The sequence below is a fragment of the Carassius gibelio genome, chromosome A3 (genome assembly GCF_023724105.1).
Source record: "Carassius gibelio isolate Cgi1373 ecotype wild population from Czech Republic chromosome A3, carGib1.2-hapl.c, whole genome shotgun sequence".
NCBI classification, from domain to species: domain Eukaryota; kingdom Metazoa; phylum Chordata; class Actinopteri; order Cypriniformes; family Cyprinidae; genus Carassius; species Carassius gibelio.
The window spans coordinates 9,265,846-9,285,945 of NC_068373.1; the positions used below are offsets into that span (position 1 = coordinate 9,265,846).

Below are 20,100 nucleotides of genomic sequence, written 5' to 3' on the forward strand. Positions count from 1 at the left end.
GATGAAGTTTGTAGCAGCGACTTGTTCTGAACAATATGCAGCGGGGGTGGTACTGTTTGAGCCCCCAGAGTCTGGGTTGCCCGCGGGTTTGTTGGCTTCTCCAGCGCTGGTACAGGTCATAAGAGGCACTGCCTACTTGCCCATGGTAAATGTGGGAACTGCGGATGTTATGCTGCATTCTAAAACCGTTTTGGGAGTGCTAAATAGTGTTTGTATGGTAAGTCTGCCTGCTGGGGTAACTGAAGTGAAATCTGTTGTAGCCACCGTAGGTTCCCAAGCCTTAGCTGCGACTGCCACTGTACAGGAACAGATTGATTTGTCTGTTTTGCCAGAAGTAGAACAGGGCCAGGTCAGGGCTCTTTTATATAAGTTCCAGTCAGTGTTCTCATGCCATGATGGTGATGTAGGATGTACCAACTTGATTTCTCATGACATTCCCTTGCTGGATTCTGTCCCTGTTAGGCAGCGGTACCGGCGTATTCCACCTTCGGAATATGAGGTGGTGAAGTCCCACATTAACCAGTTGTTGGAGGCCAGCATTATTAGGGAGAGCTGTAGCCCCTACGCTTCTCCAATTGTTCTTGTCAAAAAGAAAGACGGTACTTTGCGCATGTGCGTTGACTACCGTCAGCTCAATGCGAAAACGAGAAAAGATGCCTTCCCGCTCCCGCGCATTGAGGAATCATTGGACTCTCTGACAGGGGCCTGTTGGTTTTCCACTATGGATTTGGCTAGTGGGTACAACCAGGTCCCTGTCACTGACCAAGATAGACCCAAGACTGCTTTTTGCACCCCTTTCGGGTTGGTTGAATGGAATTTGGACGCCCTTTGGGCTTTGTAATGCCCCAAGTACCTTCCAGCGCATAATGGAACGGGTGTTTGGCGATCAGCAGTGCAGTTCCTTACTACTGTATCTGGATGACATCATAGTGTTTTCTTCCTCAGTGTCTCAGCACCTAGAGCGGCTAGAAGTTGTCTTGAGTCGTCTGGAGCGGGAGGGGCTAAAGGCCAAATTGAGTAAATGTGCATTTTTTCAACGGGAAGTCAGATATTTGGGACATGTCATTTCGGCGCAGGGAGTGTCTACTGACCCTCGGAAAATTGAGGCTGTAGCTAAATGGCCATGCCCCACCAGTGTGTCAGAGTTACTCTTTTGTTACAACACCACTCCTCATCAATCCACTGGTGAGTCTCCTTATTTTTTAATGTTTGGCCAAGAGACTCGGCTCTCTGTTGATGTCTTATTGGGTAGGGGCCAGGAGAGGGGGTCTAGTGGTGTGAATGACTGGGTTTTGGAGCATCAAACTCGATTGCAGGTGGCGTTTGAAGGAGCTAGACAACACTTAAAGGCAGCTGCAAATCGTCGTAAGGAAAGGCATGACTTGCATGTTCGGGATGTACCACTGAGAGAAGGGCAGCTGGTCTACCTCCGTAATTATGGTGTGAGAGGCCGCCGTAAGATCCAGGATATCTGGAGCCCGGTGGTATATCAGGTTGTGAGAGCACCTGAAACAGGAGGTTCCGTTTATACCATAGCACCTGTGGATGATTCGAGTAGGGTAAAGCATGTCCACCGTTCCTTGTTAAAAATTAGGATACAAAAAGATTCTCCTATTTCTGGCGTTTTAGAAATACCAGAGGTAGTTGAGGCACCACCATTGGAGGAGTCCTCATCGTTGGACGAAATGGATTTGTGGGCCTTGGTCCCTAAAACTCCCCAAGTAGGGGGTAGGCCAGTAATGCAGGACCTGGTGTCGTCGGGTCCCTCTGCAATGCAGAGAATAGCAGAGTCTACTGAACCAATTCTCTTGGGGGCCGCTGGACAATCTGGTGTAAAGCCGGCGACCTCATTGGTTGTAGAGCCCCTGCCAGCAGATGAGCCTAATCCTGGTGCCGGTCCTGTGCGACGTACAGGGAGGGCTAACGCTGGGCAGCATCCTAACCGTTACCATCTCCCACGGGCAGTAGGTGAAGTAGTACAGCCAAGGGCTACTGTATCCAATTCTGTTTCTGCCCTGTTTAGACCTTGGAATTGAGTAGTATGGTCAGTGGTTAGAGTTGTTTTATCGTCGGGGCGACGATAAAATAGCTGGGGCAGATTGTGGCAAAGTAGCAGAGATGGGACCAAGTCACACATGTGCAAGTCTCAAGTAAGTCTCAAGTCTTAACCTTCAAGTCTCAAGTAAGTCCCAAGTATTTTTTTTCTTGGGCAAGTCAAGTCAAGTCAAGTCACAAGCTATGTCAAGTCAAGTCCAAGTCAAGTCACCTTAATATTGTTATTTTACCTGCAGAATCTGATCTTAATAAAGTTAAAAGACAAGATATAAGTAACTGTCAGTAAATTAAAATAATTTGGATTTGCATTGTAAATACACATGTTCAGTAAAATACATCATGGAATCAAACAAAATTGTAACTTGTAACTTACAGTACAGACCAAAAGTTTGGACACACCTTCTCATTCAAAGAGTTTTCTTTATTTTCATGACTATGAAAATTGTAGATTCACACTGAAGGCATCAAAACTATGAATTAACACATGTGGAATTATATACATAACAAAGTGTGAAACAACCGAAAATATTTAATATTCTTGGTTCTTCAAAGTAGCCACCTTTTGCTTTGATTACTGCTTTGCACACTCTTGGCATTCTCTTGATGAGCTTCAAGAGGTAGTCACCTGAAATGGTCTTCCAACAGTCTTGAAGGAGTTCCCCGAGAGATGCTTAGCACTTGTTGGATCTTTTGCCTTCTGTCTGCGGTCCAGCTCACCCCTAAACGATCTGGATTGGGTTCAGGTCCGGTGACTGTGGAGGCCAGGTCATCTGGCACAGCACCCCATCACTCTCCTTCTTGCTCAAATAGCCCTTGATGCCTTCAGTGTGACTCTACAATAGTCAATAGTCATAAAAAAATAAAGAAAACTCTTTGAATGAGAAGGTGTGTCCAAACTTTTGGTCTGTACTACAAAAAAGTATGAAACAACTGAAAATACGTCATATTTATATTCTGTACTGTATATATATATATATATATATATATATATATATATATATATATATATATATATATATATATATATATGTATATATATGTATTAATCGCGGCAGCTACATTTGTTTTTTCTGATTAATTGTTTTGATCTATGAGAAAGACAAGGTAATAAAATATTCGGGGCTTATGCCCCCTTAGCCCAACCCTAGCGCCGCCCCTGGAATACGTTTTTTTGAAGGCCTGCTAGCGGATCATTAGGGGCTGTTCACATCACGTCTTCTTTCTGCGCAAGTTCGTTATTTCCAATGTAGGCGCGCGGTATGCGCGCTCATAATGGAAGCAACGCGCTCAACATCTAAACTTTTCAGAATGCCGCAAGCGCACCGCAGGTCATGTGACAATAACTAACCAATCAGCTTCATCCTTTCTCGTATCAATGTTGAAAGCTCAGCTAAGATGAAGGAACAGCTGTTCATAGCTGTATATGGATTGCCATTTTGAAATGAATTTAGTAGCAGAGCTACTGCGAACGATTTTTAGTGCTGCAAATCCATTTATTCTTTGCTGAAATTTCCGCGTTTTCATTGAGAGAGAGCGTGTCATGGATGCTTAGCAACGACAGACGCCCCAGGAGCACTTCTGCCTGAGCGCTTTGGAAAGAAGGAGAAAGCGGCGCGACTAGCGTTTTCCACGCGTTTTTAGGCGCGAACTATTGAAGACAAAAGCGATGACCCTCGGTACCTCTCAGGCTGACATGTTGATGTGATGTGATATCTGATTTAAGTGGGCGTGGTGTGTGTAAGGTAGAGAGGGCATGACTGATGATAGTGTCCTGATCCAGTCACGACGCTATTCTCAGCCTGCGCTCCAGCTGAGTAATCAACTTTATTTTAAAAAATAATTTATATATTTTATATTCAAACTGAAAACATGATGTAATTAACACTCAAGACATTCAAGTCATCGTGTCTCAAGTCAAGTTAAGTCCCGAGTCTTTAACTTCCAAGTCCGAGTCAAGTCTCAAGTCCTAAAAATAGCAACTCGAGTCGACTCGAGTCCAAGTCACCAAGTCACAAGTCCCCATGTCTGCAAAGTAGGTAATCTCCCTCCCCTGGTACTTAGAAACGGCCTATCAGGGCTCAGTCATTGCTTTATAAAGGCTGTGATTAGGCTACCTGGGATGCGTCATTGTTGGCCCCGCCCATCCGGTACGTGTGCGCTTCCGCCTAACAAAGCTGGAGTCGCCTTTCTGCAGCTTGAATAGCCCATTATTCCTGGCTTCGCTGTGGTTTTCAGGCTGTTCTTGCCACCTGGTTAGACTGATTTCATTCAAGTAATCTTCTGAGACTTGTGCTGTGAGCAACTGTATGAGGTGTGTGTAACGCTGTAGTCAATACCTGTAGGACAAAGTTTTGGGAACGTCCGCCTGATTGCGGGTGGGGAAGATCGCCTCCTGCATAATAGCAGATTAAAGACGGCGTTGCTGTTTTGCTGTTTTGTTGTGTTTATCGTTGTATTTTCTTGTTCTTATATGAACGCCGGTGATTGGGGGAAATAGTGGTTTGATTTTGTTACCACTATAGGTGGTGGCTGTGTGTTTTGGCCCACCTTTCATTCTTACAATTACTAATTGTAAGTTTATTGCTATAACTCCTTTTGGACTCGAAACCCGGCTGTTCTTTATATTCTTTACATTTAATTAAGTTTTGTTTTGCTCGTATCATTGTATGGTTTTTGGTTATTGTTTTCGTTACAATTGATTTGTTTGATTTTGATTTTGTAGTGATTGTTAAACCTTTTGCTTTAAATATATATATATATATATATATATATATATATATATATATATATATATATATATATATATATATATATATATATATATATATATATATATATATATATATATATATAATATTTCTTTCCTTTTCATTTCAGTTTTCTTTAAGTGACCATTGTTCATTTTTTACATTTTGTTGTGTGTTTTGGTAATTGTTTCAGTCAATCAGGCTTTAGATTAATTTCGTTTTGTACATTTTAGTAATTTGTTTTCTTTGTGTTTTAGGCCCCTGAGTCGGGTGGCTAGCTGTCCTAGTATCCTGGTGGTGTTTGGAGCACGGAGTGTGGATTGTCGTTTGTAGTCACTCACCTCACTGTGTGTGTGTGTGTGTGTGTGTGTGTGTGTGCTTTACGAATAGCCACTTTTGCAGCTAGCCTACCCTGCTAGGGGTAAGCATTCGTAAAACTGATTAATGTATGCCTGGTCGAATCATATCTTTGCCTGATCTTTTAAAAGGTGTATTTTCTACTTTGTGAATTTAATAAATATTTTATACGCTAGTGCCTCTGTCTCTGCCTCCTATGGTAACGAACCTGTGTGTCTAAATTCCATCAAGTATTTAGTTCCCCTCACTTTAGAGGGGTGGCGTAGTCGGTAGTTATATCATAATTAATTAACTTCAAGTTGCCACGCCACATTGGGAACCACTGCTGTAAAAAAAGAGTGTGGTGTACTGTAGAAAAGAAGCAGCAATGTAGAGCTGAAAATCTGAAGGGTCTGGATATCGTGGATGAAGGATTGGTCTCTGATCTCTTGTCAGGTGTTTTCTTCAGGCATTATAGAAGAAAACTCAGAGCTGTTATCTTGGGAAAATGATGTTCCAATAATTGTGGCTAGTGTGAACTAGAGAAAAGCATTTATTTCATAATAAGACCCCATAGGCCTCTATTTGTATTCACATGCTGTTTTCCAACAGATTAATGCATTAATTTCAGGTTGTTTTAACATTTATTTTAGACTGATGTCATTTTTATTTCATTCTGAGAAATTACATCTTCCTTGTGCTTTATTGCTTTTCATGCATGCTTCGGATTTAAATATCTCCCTCCTCGTGGTGGCGCGAGGCTGCATGTTCCCATTCAACTAAAGGGCAACCAAAGAAGAGCCACCCAAAAACGTGTGCAGGAACAGCAACGTGTTCGTTCAAATCATAATAACTCCCTGCAGGATTTATTAAAACAACGGAGATTTAACAAGAGCAATGGACCAATTGCTAAAAACAGCGAAGAAAAGAAGATGCCGATTAAGGCGATTTAACCCAGGCGGAAGTGGCAGAAAAAAAAAAAGAAAGTGAAGTTCATTCATTCATTTCCTTGTCACAACAGTGGGCGAAATTTAAGCCAGATGGGGGATTTTGAAAAGTAAGTATTTAAAAAAAATTATTTGAGCTTATTGAATGTTTTTTTCATTACGGTATGACATTAAAACAGACAGACATTGAGCAGTCCTTGAACTTTCTGGACGTTGATTTGACGTTTACCATTTACTTATCAGCGCTGTATATATGAGGCCTGGTAAAGACGGAAACACTGCAACATATTGACAACAAGTTATGTGATAATGTTAGAAATGACAATACACATTGAAATTTGATTTAATGAAAAAAGCGGACCCGGCAACACAGCCGCCGTGTTGACGTCACAGCGGGTACCGCCCGTCTCGCAGTGTTGCGCATGGTGTTGCGTAGACTCAGATGAGAGTTAAAGTTTGCAGCGGGAGGCTGGACGTATTTGTCCCAGTCTGAATACATTTTAAAACGGATACATAAACACACTTGATGGCCACTCCACATGCCAGTATGGAAGCCACCAGCAGAGGTGAGGAATACTTTTTTTACTTCAGTGTGCGTTTAAACCGATCTGATGCGCTTCGGCTACGCCTGTGAAGTTAGTTTGAGGTTTCACATTCATCAGACGCTCGGTTTCATATCAATTAAACTCTTTGATTTGAACCCAGACTAACTCGGATAGACATGCATAAATGCACTTTACGCTTCATAAGGCTTCATTTCTTGAAATAAATATATATATATATAAATCAAATATGCAAATTAATGAAACAATAAAACTACTTGACAATATGCTATAAAACCAATAGTAAATTGCATAAAGCTCAATTTGTTGTTTTATAATAATTTTAGAACTTTTAAAGCATGCAATAATATAAATAAATTAAACGGCAATATCTAAATTTATCAAACCAACTGTAAAAATCTCTGAATATTATATTTCCTATAATGCACAAGTCTTGTTTTTTTTGATTATACCTGTATTGTTTTTCCATATGGTACTGAAACAATTTTTTTTATGTATATATATATATATATATATTTAATATATTGTACACACTTAAATTCATCAGACTTTGATACTGTTTGAGAGAGAGGTATGAAGCAACTTTAAAATATTCTAATATTATTCCCTATAATGCACAAAGCTTGTTTTTTTTTCTGATTATGCCTGTATTGTTTTTAAATATGGTACTGGAACCATATATTAAAAAAAAATCTTTATATTCTTTACCAGGCATACAGTGATGATTTTACAGTTTGATAACCTTAAGCAAAAAAATAATAAAAATCACAATTTAACAGTATCACAGTATTGTTGTTACAGCTCTAAAATGTGTTATTTTTCAATGTCTGGGTAAAAAAGATACAATTGAACTGATATATATATAATTTCCTATCACATACATAATTTTATTTAATAATAACCCAATTTGTAGCAAAACAGACTGTTCTAGCTAGCTCTGTGAAACTAGCTGATGAACTAAACAAACCGCAGAAGCTGTGAATGAGCATCAGTCTCTGACAGCAGGAAGTGTGTATGCTTTAACACACATGCTGCACACTACATCGTTTCCTAGGTTAGGGCCCTATGAAATCCACTTTATTTTTTCAACGCACGTGCGTTCAGATCAGGGTTGCCAGGTTTTCACAACAAATCCTGCCCAGTTGCTTCTCAAAACTAGCCCAATCGCTCAAAAAAAATTGCTTCCCGGGGTTAAAATATACGTTTTTTAGCAGAGTTGCCTTGGTAACATTGGCATTTTAGGGGCTAAATATCACGTTATTTGTATTGGGGTCGCTTTGACCCCTCGGACATGAAAAACAACCACCACAGACTTAGCAACACCGGTTGGCATTTACTACACAGAGCCGTAATTCACTGACAATCTACACAAAATCGATGTTAAAATCGCAGGGGATTCTTTGTCGATTTTGAAAGCGATTTTGTGTTAGTTGACGGTAGACTATGGCTCTGTGTAGTAACTGCCGCTCCACCTGAACCAGTGTTGCAGAGTCTGCGGTTGTTTTTCATGTCCGCGGTTTGAAGCAACCCCAATAGCAATAACGTGATATTTAGCCCCTAAAATGCGAATTTTATTAGGGAAACCCTTCCAAAAAATGTATATTGTAACCCCGGGAAGCAATTTTTATTGAGGAAACTCCTGGAAACGCTATTGGACTAGTTTTGGACTAGTTTTAAGAAGCAACAGGGCAGGATTTGTTGTGAAAACCTGGCAACCCTGATCTGAACGCCCATGCTGGAGATATACTTCTAATTACAGGAGCATCTTAACTGATGAGATGGGCATGAAAATCGCATTCGGTTTTTTGCACGGCCCTAATACCAATCAAACCGTACTTTTATTTTGACAGGTTGCTGTAAATACCTTTACACTTCTGTGTACCATATTCAGACTATAAGTCGCACCTGAGTATAAGTCGCATCAGCCCAAAAATACATCATGATGAGGAAAAAAAAACATATATAAGTCGCACTGGACTATAAGTCACATTTAATTAGGACCAAGAATAGGAAACATTACCGTCTCCAGCCGCGAGAGGGCGCTCTATGCTGCTCAGCTCATCTCTGGCAGCGTAGAGCGCCCTCTTGCGGCTGTAGACGGTAATGTTTTCTCTTGGTTCATTTCTCTGGGTCCATGTTAAATTAATTTGGATAAATAAGTCGCACCTGACTATAAGTCGCAGGACCAGCCAAACTTTGAAAAAAAGTGCGACTTATAGTCCGGAAAATACGGTATGTGATATGACACTAGTTTTACTCTTATCAAACAGTCAAATGCTCATGAAGTGACTCTCAGAGCAGTTCTGGAGATGATGTTTATGTGTTTGGGTCATCATTGAGTGAGACGGCAGACGCTGAAATCACCGCAAACTAGGGACGCTCCGATCACAGAAAGCTGTATCTAACTATCTGATCACAGATACCGATATTTTTATAGCTTTCTTTTTATCATGTAGAATTATTTATAGTGAAGATCCAGTCAGTGTTGTACATTTTTGTGTCAATGCATGTTCATATTTACTGCAAACAATGCGTTGTTACTTTAGTTGAGCGAAGCAAAAAACTCTGCATGGAAAAAACCTCAAATTCTGCGTGGAAGCTCTCTCTGCACTGCAGCTCACTCACATAGTAATGTCTTATCTTATGACAGGTGGGATATTTGAGTGTCTCCTAAGGTCTCTGAGAAGAGTCTGGAGACTCCTGTGCTGCCGTGGACCTGAAGAGACTGGTGTGTGTCTGAACTATTTCCACAGAATCAGTAGGAAACTAGGGATGCACCGAAATGAAATTCTTGGCCGAAGCCGAAGCCGAATAATAATGAAATGCTTGGCCGAAGCCGAAGCCGAATAATAATGAAATGCTTGGCCGAAGGCCGAAGGCCGAATACCGAACACGGTGTTTCGCATTTTTTCCATTTATTTTGCCAATCTGTCACCTTTTTCAGGCCTTCTGAGTTTGCAGGTATAGACATGAGATGCAGCACTAAACAGTCTCTCACTGTTGGTGCTTGTGCATGGAGCAGACGAGTACCTGCAGAATAGTTGAACATTTTATTGCAGTTTTCTGACAGTTGCTCATTTCAAAACGAACAATGTCTTCAAGATAATGAAATGGTTGAAACCCAGTGTAGGCCTACTATTTTACTACACTGAAAATAGTTCAGAATTTTCACAAAATACATATAAAATATAGGTAGTAACACTTTATAATGTTTGTTAACGTTATTGCATTAACTAACAATGAGCAATACATTTGTTATGGTATTTATTAATCTTCGTTAATGTAAGATAATAAAAAATATTTAGTTCATGTTAGTATAAGTGCATTAACAATTTTAACAAATAGGCCTACCACTTTTGATACTTTTTAATTCAGAAATTACAAATGTGATACTTAATTTTAATACTGTATTAGTAAATGTTAACATTAAGATTAATAAATGCTTTTAATAAGGGTTTTTCATTGTTAGTTAAAGTTAAAAATAGAAACTACTTATAAAGTGTTACCATAATCCAAAATATAAATAAAATCTTAAATTAATTTCCCATACAAGGAGCCTACCTGCGTGCCATCTGCGCCAGGTCAGGAAAGCGGCCTTGATTATTGCCACAGCCCATATAGAATCACAGACAGCAATTATTTTATCAGTTTTAACAATGAAGCTATGCGTCAGATTTCATCTTCATATAATATCCAATTTTGAATCCTTATCCAACCAGGGTTTAAAATTAGGATTGAGGGGACAGCATTTCCCCATTGTTGCTTTAATGCTTTGTCTCCCATTCTCACCGACATTGTCATAAACATCATAAAAAATTCTTTTAAATGATCATACACCTTCTTGCTACATGCTGCTGTCACCTTTTTTTTTTTTTTTTGATGACGCGTCGCGCATGCGGCGGACGACTGTGCGCCACTGGTGGCTGGTGTTGCCAGATTGGGTGTTTTTTCGCTACATATTAAGACCCGTTTACGGTGTGTTTTAGCCGGGCTTTCGCCAGGAAGGCTCTATAGAAATCTGGCACCCTATTGAACGAAGTTAACCTGAGAGAGCGTGCCGTTCACAGACACCAGAATGAACGAGTTGACAGTAACGTTCATCAGGCAGTAATACAGCATGTTCAGTTCACGTTCGCCCAAAATATGAACGAGTTCATGAACTATCGTTCAATGAACGCGTTCAGGCACAACACTGCCCATCTAACTGTTGAGCAGTCGAGCTTGTCCTCTGTCTTGCAAATGGGTTATTCTCTTGGAGGATCTCATCGAACATGTCAGACAGCGAGACTGTGCGCGGCTCATCTGTAGTACGAGCCAGTTTACTCTCTGAGCTGTTTTCATCTCCTGCGCTGTGCATCACCTGACAGTCTCCATCACCTAGCGGCTTTTCCAAATCCAGAACAATGTCTGCAAACGGCCGTTTTTGCATCTTTATCTGACACTTTTTAAAGTGTTTCCACACTGCTGACATGTTTGCTGCATAAAGCGCGCGCCTATCACTCTACGCGGGTTATTTGATTGCGTCATTAAAAACGTCATTGTTCGGCAAAATTTATTCGGCCTTTTTACTTATTCGGCCGAACACCGAAAGTGCTTTTTTGGCTATTTTCGGCCGAATAATTTCGGTTGCCGAACATTCGGTGCATCCCTATAGGAAACCCTTCAAGTCATTAGCATACTTCTGAATAGATCAGGAGTTCATGAACAGGAGATAGCAGTGTGTATGAAAATGTAACCGTTTGAATATTACATGAATTTAATACAAAGTGCTACTTTGTTCTACACAAACATGAAACGCTGCGTCAAAAACTAATTTCTCTATGTAATGTTTTATTAGAAATCAAGCTTTCAGTTGAAGAAACATCACCAGTGTTCATTGACCATAGCTCTGTCCGTCCATGGTGAAGATGAGGTGAGACACACATTGATTGTCTTTTTATTAACCTGCAGAATTGTGGTAATGTGAATTTTTGCATCTCAAATCAGGGCTGGGTATCTATTGGGTTTTTTACGATACCGGTGCCATATCTATACTTTTAAAATGGTATTGGTGCCAGATACTTAAAAAAAAAAAAAAGCCACAAAAAGCTATGGATAACATTTAAAGAACTTTACAAATATTTAAAATAAATCCATGGTTTCACTAGGGATGGGTACTGAAACCCGGTATTAAAATGGCCCCGGGGCTAAATTATGAAAGACCGTAGTATCAGTAAGATCTGACGCTATCGGTTCTGCTTTCGGTACTGGAGGAAAAAAATTAATGTACTATGTATTTTTTGCTTAATAATGTTATCGTGCACATTTTATCTCACCAAACATTTCTGATGTGCGATCATATTAAGACGTTTGTTTGTGAGATCTGCGAGATCTCTCATGCGCGCCGCGGAGGCTGTCTGTCAGTCACACACACACAAGAAGAACGAGCGAGGCGCACGCACAGACATGACATAATATGAAAACTCCCGCATAATAATAAAGAATGACGATGGCGAAGAGATTTGCTTAATAATGTTATCGTGCACAATTTATCTTACCAAACATTTCTAATTTGCGATATTATTAAGATGTTTGTCTGTGAGATCTGCGAGATCTCTCATGCGCGCCGCGGAAGCTGTCTGTCAGTCACACACACACAAGAACGAGCGCGGCGCACGCACATGCATAAGGGGCCAATCACATATCGCGTCTTTTGCGTGCTCAAGTTCATTATTTCAAATGTAGGCACATGGTATGCGAGCTCATAATGGAAGCGACGCGACGCGGTGCGTCGAGCTCGTTTTTTCCAGGCTCCTCCGCACCGCTTCGAGTTAATAACATCTAAACTTTTCAGAATGCCGCAAGCGTACCGCAGGTCATGTAACTTCCTCACTTTTTCCGTAACAACGTTGAAAGCTCATCCAAGATGAAGGAACAGCTGATAGCTGTATGTGGATTTTTAAATTAATTTGGTAGCAGAGCTACTGCAAGCAGTTTTTAGTGCTGCAAATCCATTTATCCATTGCTGAAATTTCTGCATCTTTGTGGAGAGAGCAGGTCATGGTTGCTTAGCAACGGCAGACTCCTCAGGAGCGTAAGTGCCCGAAGGCTTTGGGGGAAAAAATTTGAAAGCGGCGCACCTAAGTTTTCGACGCGTTTTTATACGCGATATGTGAATGGCCCCTAACAGTACGAAAACTCCTGCTTAATACAAAGAGTGAGGATGGCGGAGACAGCAAAACGTTCCAAAGTGTGGTTAAACTTCACTAGAGATGATGCAGACAACGCTGGTTGTCATAAGTGCAACAGAATGTTTGCATGTAAGGGCGGAAACAAGCATCTTTCAAAAGTATGTGCAGACAGAGAAAAAGTTTTCGACTGCCTAACACAACACAAAGTACCGATAAGAATACCGTTAAAGTACCGGACCGTTAAGCAGTATCGGTAAGAGTAGTAAAACCGTTAAAACCTTAACGATACCCATCCCTAAGTTTCACATGCCCCTTGGATGATCTCATTTCCCAAGCTTCTAAGCCTAATAAATGTATTTCATGATCTGGGTCATTGTTTAATACAAAACCACGCATAATGTTTCTACTGTATCTCTGCCAATCAGTCGGATATTAAATGAGTGCTGTCTGTCACTGTCTTTTATCAGTTCTGTCGGTGAATGACTGTATGCTCATTCTTTATAAAGTAGCAACAATGTCGTTTGTAAAGGACAGTACTGTGCAAAAGTCTTAGTATTTTCACCCCAAAAAGGTTAAGCCAGTTATTTATATCTTTTGCTGTAGTACGTCAGTAGGAAATATCAGTTTACATTTCCAAACATTAATTTTGCCATTAATTTTAATAATCTAGTGATATTTTTGAATGGAGAAGCAGTCTGACAACAGACGGTGATCTGATCTCACCATCATCGAATCTGTCCGTGATTACATGAAGAAACAGAAAAAATAAATGTAAACTGATATTTTCTACTGACACACTACAGCAAAAGATAAATAACTGGCCAAACACGAAATTACTGCTGTGCCTTAGACTTTTGCACAGTTGTGTAGGTATAAAGCAAGTATGATTAAGTTAACTACAACCGGTTCGGTGAGGTATGAGGATTTGTGCACATACATGTAAGAAAAGAAGCAACGGGCACTACTGACAAGTACACACAGTCACAAAAAATGGGAGGCATGTGGATGTCCACGAAGAGCCTCCTCTCACACTCTCCGATGACTAATGCTCATTTGCAGATGCAGAAATTATAACACAGGCTTTGCACACACACACATGGTCTCTCTCCGTACAACACTCGAGAGTCTGCGAGTTGAGAGTCAGCAGTGTGTTTGCTTTAAATGTCGTGATTTTCAACCGATGTAAACAATGGCAGGATGCTTAAAAGTGTAGATGTGATACCCGCTAAATGTAATAATTGTACTAAATCACAGATACATATTTAGTCTGCTATCCCCGCTCTGTGAAGTAACGTGAGGGAGGAAATTAGTTTTTTAATTAGCCTGTTATCTGCAAGCCAAATAGCATTTAATAAAATAATAAAAGTTAAGCTTTCAAGGTGTTTTACAGCCTACTTCAAGTGAGTGTTACAGATTTTATAGCCCTCCATTTGGCATTTCTGTGTGTGAGAAAGAGGGAGAGAGAGCGTGCACGGGAGAGTAAAGGAGTGTGTGTGTGTATGTGTGTGTGTGTGTGTGGTTATGCCGAGCAACAGAGTTAGGATGTTTCAAGTCGTCAAGGGATAGTTTCATTTTTCATCAGCTTCCTTTTTAATGATATGAGTGGAGAGGGCTTTGGCCTCCATGAAAAAAAAAGTGAGCATTCCTTTAGAAAGTCCCTTAAAAAGACCTGCTCGCACCAGCTGGAGTGGGAGTGGTCATGTGACTCATTACGCTCTTATCTACACACAGCCTGTGGGAGTCCTGCAATTCTGCCTCAGACACGTGTATAAAAAAACAAACAAACCTGGGCATAACGTAGGAAATGTATAACAAATATTTTTAGTGGTTTTAAACCTGTAGATTTTCCAAACTGCGCAATACCTTAAAACCAGTTATCGTCCCATGCCTAGGTGTGACCAATGTGGCAGATGCACAAAATATGCAGTGTCAGATGCACTGCATTAGATCAAAAACATTTTTTTTGCCCGTTCTTTTCTTTTGAGATTGAAATGTCTCAGGTATTCACTTATTCAGTGTTTCAAACTGTGGTAAAAATGTAAAACTTGTAAACAATGCAAACGTAACAATACATTTACCTCAGAAAAAAACATTTGGCGTCCAAAAGCTCAGCAGTCAGCTAGAAAAAATAACTGTAAAGTGTTCAATACAGGTCCTTCTCAAAAAAATTAGCCAATTGTGATAACGGTTCATTATTTTCCATAATGTATTGATAAAAATTAAACTTTCATATATTTTAGATTCATAGCACACCAACTGAAATATTTCAGGTCTTTTATTGTTTTAATACTGATGATTTTGGCATACAGCTCATGAAAACCCCAAATTCCTATCTCAAAAAATTTGCATATTTCATCCGACCAATAAAAGAAAAGTGTTTTTAATATAAAATAGTCAACATTCAAATAATAATGTTCAGTTATGCACTCAATCCTTCTGCAGAAATGACTGCTTCAGTGCGGCGTGGCATGGAGGCAATCAGCCTGTGGCACTGCTGAGGTGTTATGGAGGCCCAGGATGCTTCGATAGCGGCCTTAAGCTCATCCAGAGTGTTGGGTCTTGCGTCTCTCAACTCTTCACAATATCCCACAGATTCTCTATGGGGTTCTGGTCAGGAGAGTTGGCAGGCCAATTGAGCACAGTAATACCATGGTCAGTAAACCATTTACCAGTGGTTTTGGCACTGTGAGCAGGTGCCAGGTCGTGCTGAAAAACGAAATCTTCATCTCATAAAGCTTTTCAGCAGATGGAAGCATGAAGTGCTCCAAAATCTCCTGATTGCTAGCTGCATTGACCCTGCCCTTGATAAAACACAGTGGACCAACACCAGCAGCTAACATGGCACCCCAGACCATCACTGACTGTGGGTACTTGACACTGGACTTCAGGCATTTTGGCATTTCCTTCTCCCCAGTCTTCCTCCAGACTCTGGCACCATGATTTCCGAATGACATGCAAAATTTGCTTTCATCTGAAAAAAGTATTTTGGACCACTGAGCAACAGTCCAGTGCTGCTTCTCTGTAGCCCATTTCCTGCACACGCCTGTGCACGGTGGCTCTGGATGTTTCTACTCCAGACTCAGTCCACTGCTTCCGCAGGTCCCCCAAGGTCTGGAATCGGTCCTTCTCCACAGTCTTCCTCAGGGTCCGGTCACCTCTTCTCGTTGTGCAGCGTTTTTTGCCACACTTTTTCCTTCCCACTGAGGTGCCTTGATACAGCACTCTGGGAACAGTCTATTCGTTCAGAAATTTCTGTCTGTGTCTTACCCTCTCGCTTGAGGGTGTCAATGATGGCCTTCTGGACAGCAGTCAGGTCGGCAGTCTTACCCATGATTGCGGTTTTGAGTAATGAACCAGGCTGGGAGTTTTTAAAAGCCTCAGGAATCTTTTGCAGGTGTTTAGAGTTAATTAGTTGATTCAGATGACTAGGTTAATAGCTGGTTTAGAGAAACTTTTCATGATATGCAAATTTGAGAGAGGAATTTTGTGTTTTCATGAGCTGTATGCCAAAATCATCAGTATTAAAACAATAAAAGATCTGAAATATTTCAGTTTGTGTGCAATGAATCTAAAATATATGAAAGTTTAATTTTTATCATTACATTATGGAAAATAATGAACTGTTATCACAATATGCAATTTTTTTGAGAAGGACCTGTACATACGCTATATTGCATATTCATATGTATACTTAACCTGTTGTCTACATAAGAAAATATGCAAGGAGCTAAAGTTAAAATTAAACATCTCCTATATAATATAAATGTTACTAATGAAGAAAAACAGACGGGATGTGTGCTGGAAGACATGTGGTGACATCTATAGGATGCATTGATTAGGAGCCCAAACACGCTTGATGGCCAAGTGATGCTGATCTGTGATATTGGCACAGATTCTCCGTAATGATTCTTTGAGACTGTACAGTTCAAGTTGGAAAAGATGTGTAGTTTTAAAACAACATCAACAACAAATAAACGTGTTTATTCTGTGGCACTTAAAAAAAAGGGTCGCCTAATTTTGTTTCTTGAAGGAGCCACTGGCTCCTTAGTTGTTTTTTTTATGGAAATAAAAAAACAGACTAAAAGTTATTTATAAGTTTATTGCTATTTATGCATTAGAAAATAAGGACTTAGCACTGATTATTTTAATAAAAAGAACAAAACGGTTATTCAAACTGAGAAGGCATTATATACAGAAATCGAGCAAAGAACATTCCCCACTTTCGAAAAAAAAAACTCCCTTTATAATCACTGAAGCTGAACAGATGGCAAAAGCAATCTCATATCCACACTTAGTATTTAGAGAATTTGCAAGAGCAGAGTTCAGTAAGTGAGGCTGTGCACTGAAACAAACCTCAACCTTTCAGTGGTGACCAAACTAAACTCCTTTGATTTTTGATGCAACATGAGCAGATCTAAATTTAAAGTCCTAATCAACACTTATTTCATTCAGACATTTCACTTTGTGCCAGTGTTTAAGGTAGATTAATCTCATGTAGGATGTTTCTATAATTAACCCCCTAACAAAAATACGGTCCTCAACATATGACTCAATTATTTGAGTCAGTGATTTCTATTTATTTGTTCCATCTTTAGTGCAATGTACTTCATCTCAGTGTTTGAATTCAAATAGTTTAGTTTAGTTTTTCATTTAGCGTGCTAGCTTTGTGCACTCACCCAGTGCATTCAAAACTGAGGTGTTTTCACTGCTGCGGTTTCCATTTCTCCTCACACTTGTGATGTGATTTCGACACATTACAGAGTTGAGTTACTAAAAAAAAAAAAAAAGTCAAGACACAGTTTCCTCTATCACCAATACCCAAAGAAACCACACATCAGCTGTTTTGTGCATTGGCTGTGAAAGTACTGACTTCATCGTATAGCCATCATCATCCATCCAAATCCATCCTGATTTAAGGAGCTCGGCCATGTAAAGTTACCGACAGTAGAACTACAGCACATGCTTATAATAAACAGTGTTATTATATTAGCATCTGTTTGTGTGGATGCTAAAACAGTTATCACTCTTGGTTTGAATGGGCTTTTGATTCAAACATGCTTATTGCTCATGACCCCTTCACCTCTTTCCTTCATAGATGATTATAATGAATCCACTGAAGACCAGACAGATGACAGAAATTTTGGACCTACATTTTAAAGCCAAGTTTAAAAGACTGAGAAAATGGGTATACTTCTCCTCGAATCATCGGTCCAGCTGTCCGACATGTCCATCTGTCTGCCATACTGACATGAAATGTGACTGCTGCCAAAAAGTGATGTGTAATGGCCAAGTTATGTGCATTTTATCATTCTTACCTGCTCAGGTGACCATCGTTTGCACAAGCTCTTCTGCCATTGTCTCCTCATACTAATAGACCCAAGTTGTTTGTTCCATGCAAGGAGGCATTAGATCTTTAGCGAGATAATGAAGTGCTGTACCAGTGAAGTGTCCTTAAATTTTAGACCTGTACTGTTGTTTCAAGTACTGTCTATTGGTTTTAATAAGCGTATGCACATGTAGGTGCATAAGCAAAAGCTGTGGCTGAATGTTTTCATACAGAAATCATGATTCATCCATAAGTTACAGTAATGCAAAGTCTTTGCACCATCTTAGTTTGCTCTGGATGAGAATGCACCTCTAGAGAGCAAGGTTTGTTTGATAGTCCCTCATTTAGAGTTCATTACAGCAAGAACAAGTAACATGTGAATCTGTCAAGAATTGTGTGTGAACTTTATGCACTTAAATATGCAACAGATGATTAGTGACTGAGGCCTGATATCTTCTGATGCATTTAATTTAGGTTTTGTGCTGGTCCGTTCTCTACAGGGTAGTTAATGATTTTGTTTAACACTTACAATGGTTTCTTACAAAGAGTTGTACCACAGCTGATGGATTTTATTATGCTGTTCTACTTGAACTTCTTAAAGGGATAGTCCACCCAGAAATGAAAACTCTTGTCATTTGCTTTTTGTGTGGAAACACAAAAGATGATTTAATGAATGTTAGTAAGCAAACAGTTTTGGTTAACATCGACTTCCACTGTTTGGCCAAAAAAACACTTGGATTAAACCATCTTTGGTTACACAGAAGAAAAAGTTATACAGGTTTGCATTCAGGGGGTAAAGTGACAGAAGCTGAATTGTCCCTTCAAGCAGAAGCTTGTCACTCAGGGCATGACTGTTTACAGTCAGGATTGGAAATGTTATTTATAATATGTGGAGATTCAATTAGATTCAACCTGATTATGTAGATGTTACACATTTCAATACTAGGAGCAGAATAGAGACAATCATATTTGACCCTCTTGACTCAGGCAATGATAAAACCAACAGTTTAGGGACCTTTTCTTTTTTAATATGCATGCTCCAAAACCTGTCTGGTTGGATTTTTGACATTTAGGGATTCCCCTAAAATCCAGGGAAGCACAGGATTCAGGAGTGTTGCAACAAACTTTATCACCATTACTTGAGTATTTATAAGTAGGCATGAGGGAAGTTATGATTTCTCACAATGTGCCTTCACTGGAAGTAAGTGACTACTAATCACTTCCATCGCTACCAACAAAGCTGTGTCAACAGCGCAAATGAGCAATATTGCATTTTTTGCATACCACGCACTTTGCCCAAACTGGTGTCACAGTTGAGTAGATACTCTCATGAGTACTAGTGGGATTCTTAACTGGAGGTTTGTTTTAACCGTATACTGGTTGTTTTCTTTGATTCAGCCCCAAAAATTACAATTAAAAGTGCTTTTGTGACCCTTCATAAAAGATATATATATAAAAATAAAAAAAAAACCTGTGTTACACAATCTCATCTCCAGCTAGTCCAGACTGGTGCCTGTCCTGAAGCAGGGTTTCTCAAACTCACCTTCTTGTACTTTTCTAGTAATCCCAAAGACCTTGATTAAGTAGTTCAGGTGGATTTTACCAGTTGAGAAACCCAGCCCTAAAGGTTTCAATTGTATCATCTTTTGATTTTTAGATTTTTGATCTTTTGCTAAGAAACCGAAGCACTTTTTTTTTTTCACATCATGGATGTTATGAAGTTAAATATGTCAGGAAATACCAGTGTATTAAGCAACCAAAAATGTGTGTATATATATGATTTATGATTGCAATACTGTGATAGGATGTTTTAGGAAGGCTTTTTAATATAATTATTTCTTGTCTATAAGTGTTTGTACATGTTGCTTTAACCACATACAGACTGAATGTGTTGTATATTTTGAACAAATAAAGTAAAAATGATCCAAATCCATTTTGCTGCACTTATTTATATTG

At 39.6% G+C, this 20,100-nt stretch overlaps 1 long non-coding RNA gene across 1 annotated transcript; it reads left to right on the forward strand.

The window, feature by feature from the left end:
• The first annotated feature begins 5,901 nt into the window (after nucleotides 1–5,901).
• Nucleotides 5,902–20,073, forward strand: LOC127945367 (uncharacterized). Its single transcript, XR_008150706.1, has 4 exons — nucleotides 5,902–6,651; nucleotides 9,299–9,376; nucleotides 11,486–11,560; nucleotides 17,914–20,073. It is a non-coding gene; the product is annotated as an uncharacterized LOC127945367 (long non-coding RNA).
• The last annotated feature ends 27 nt before the right edge of the window (nucleotides 20,074–20,100 follow it).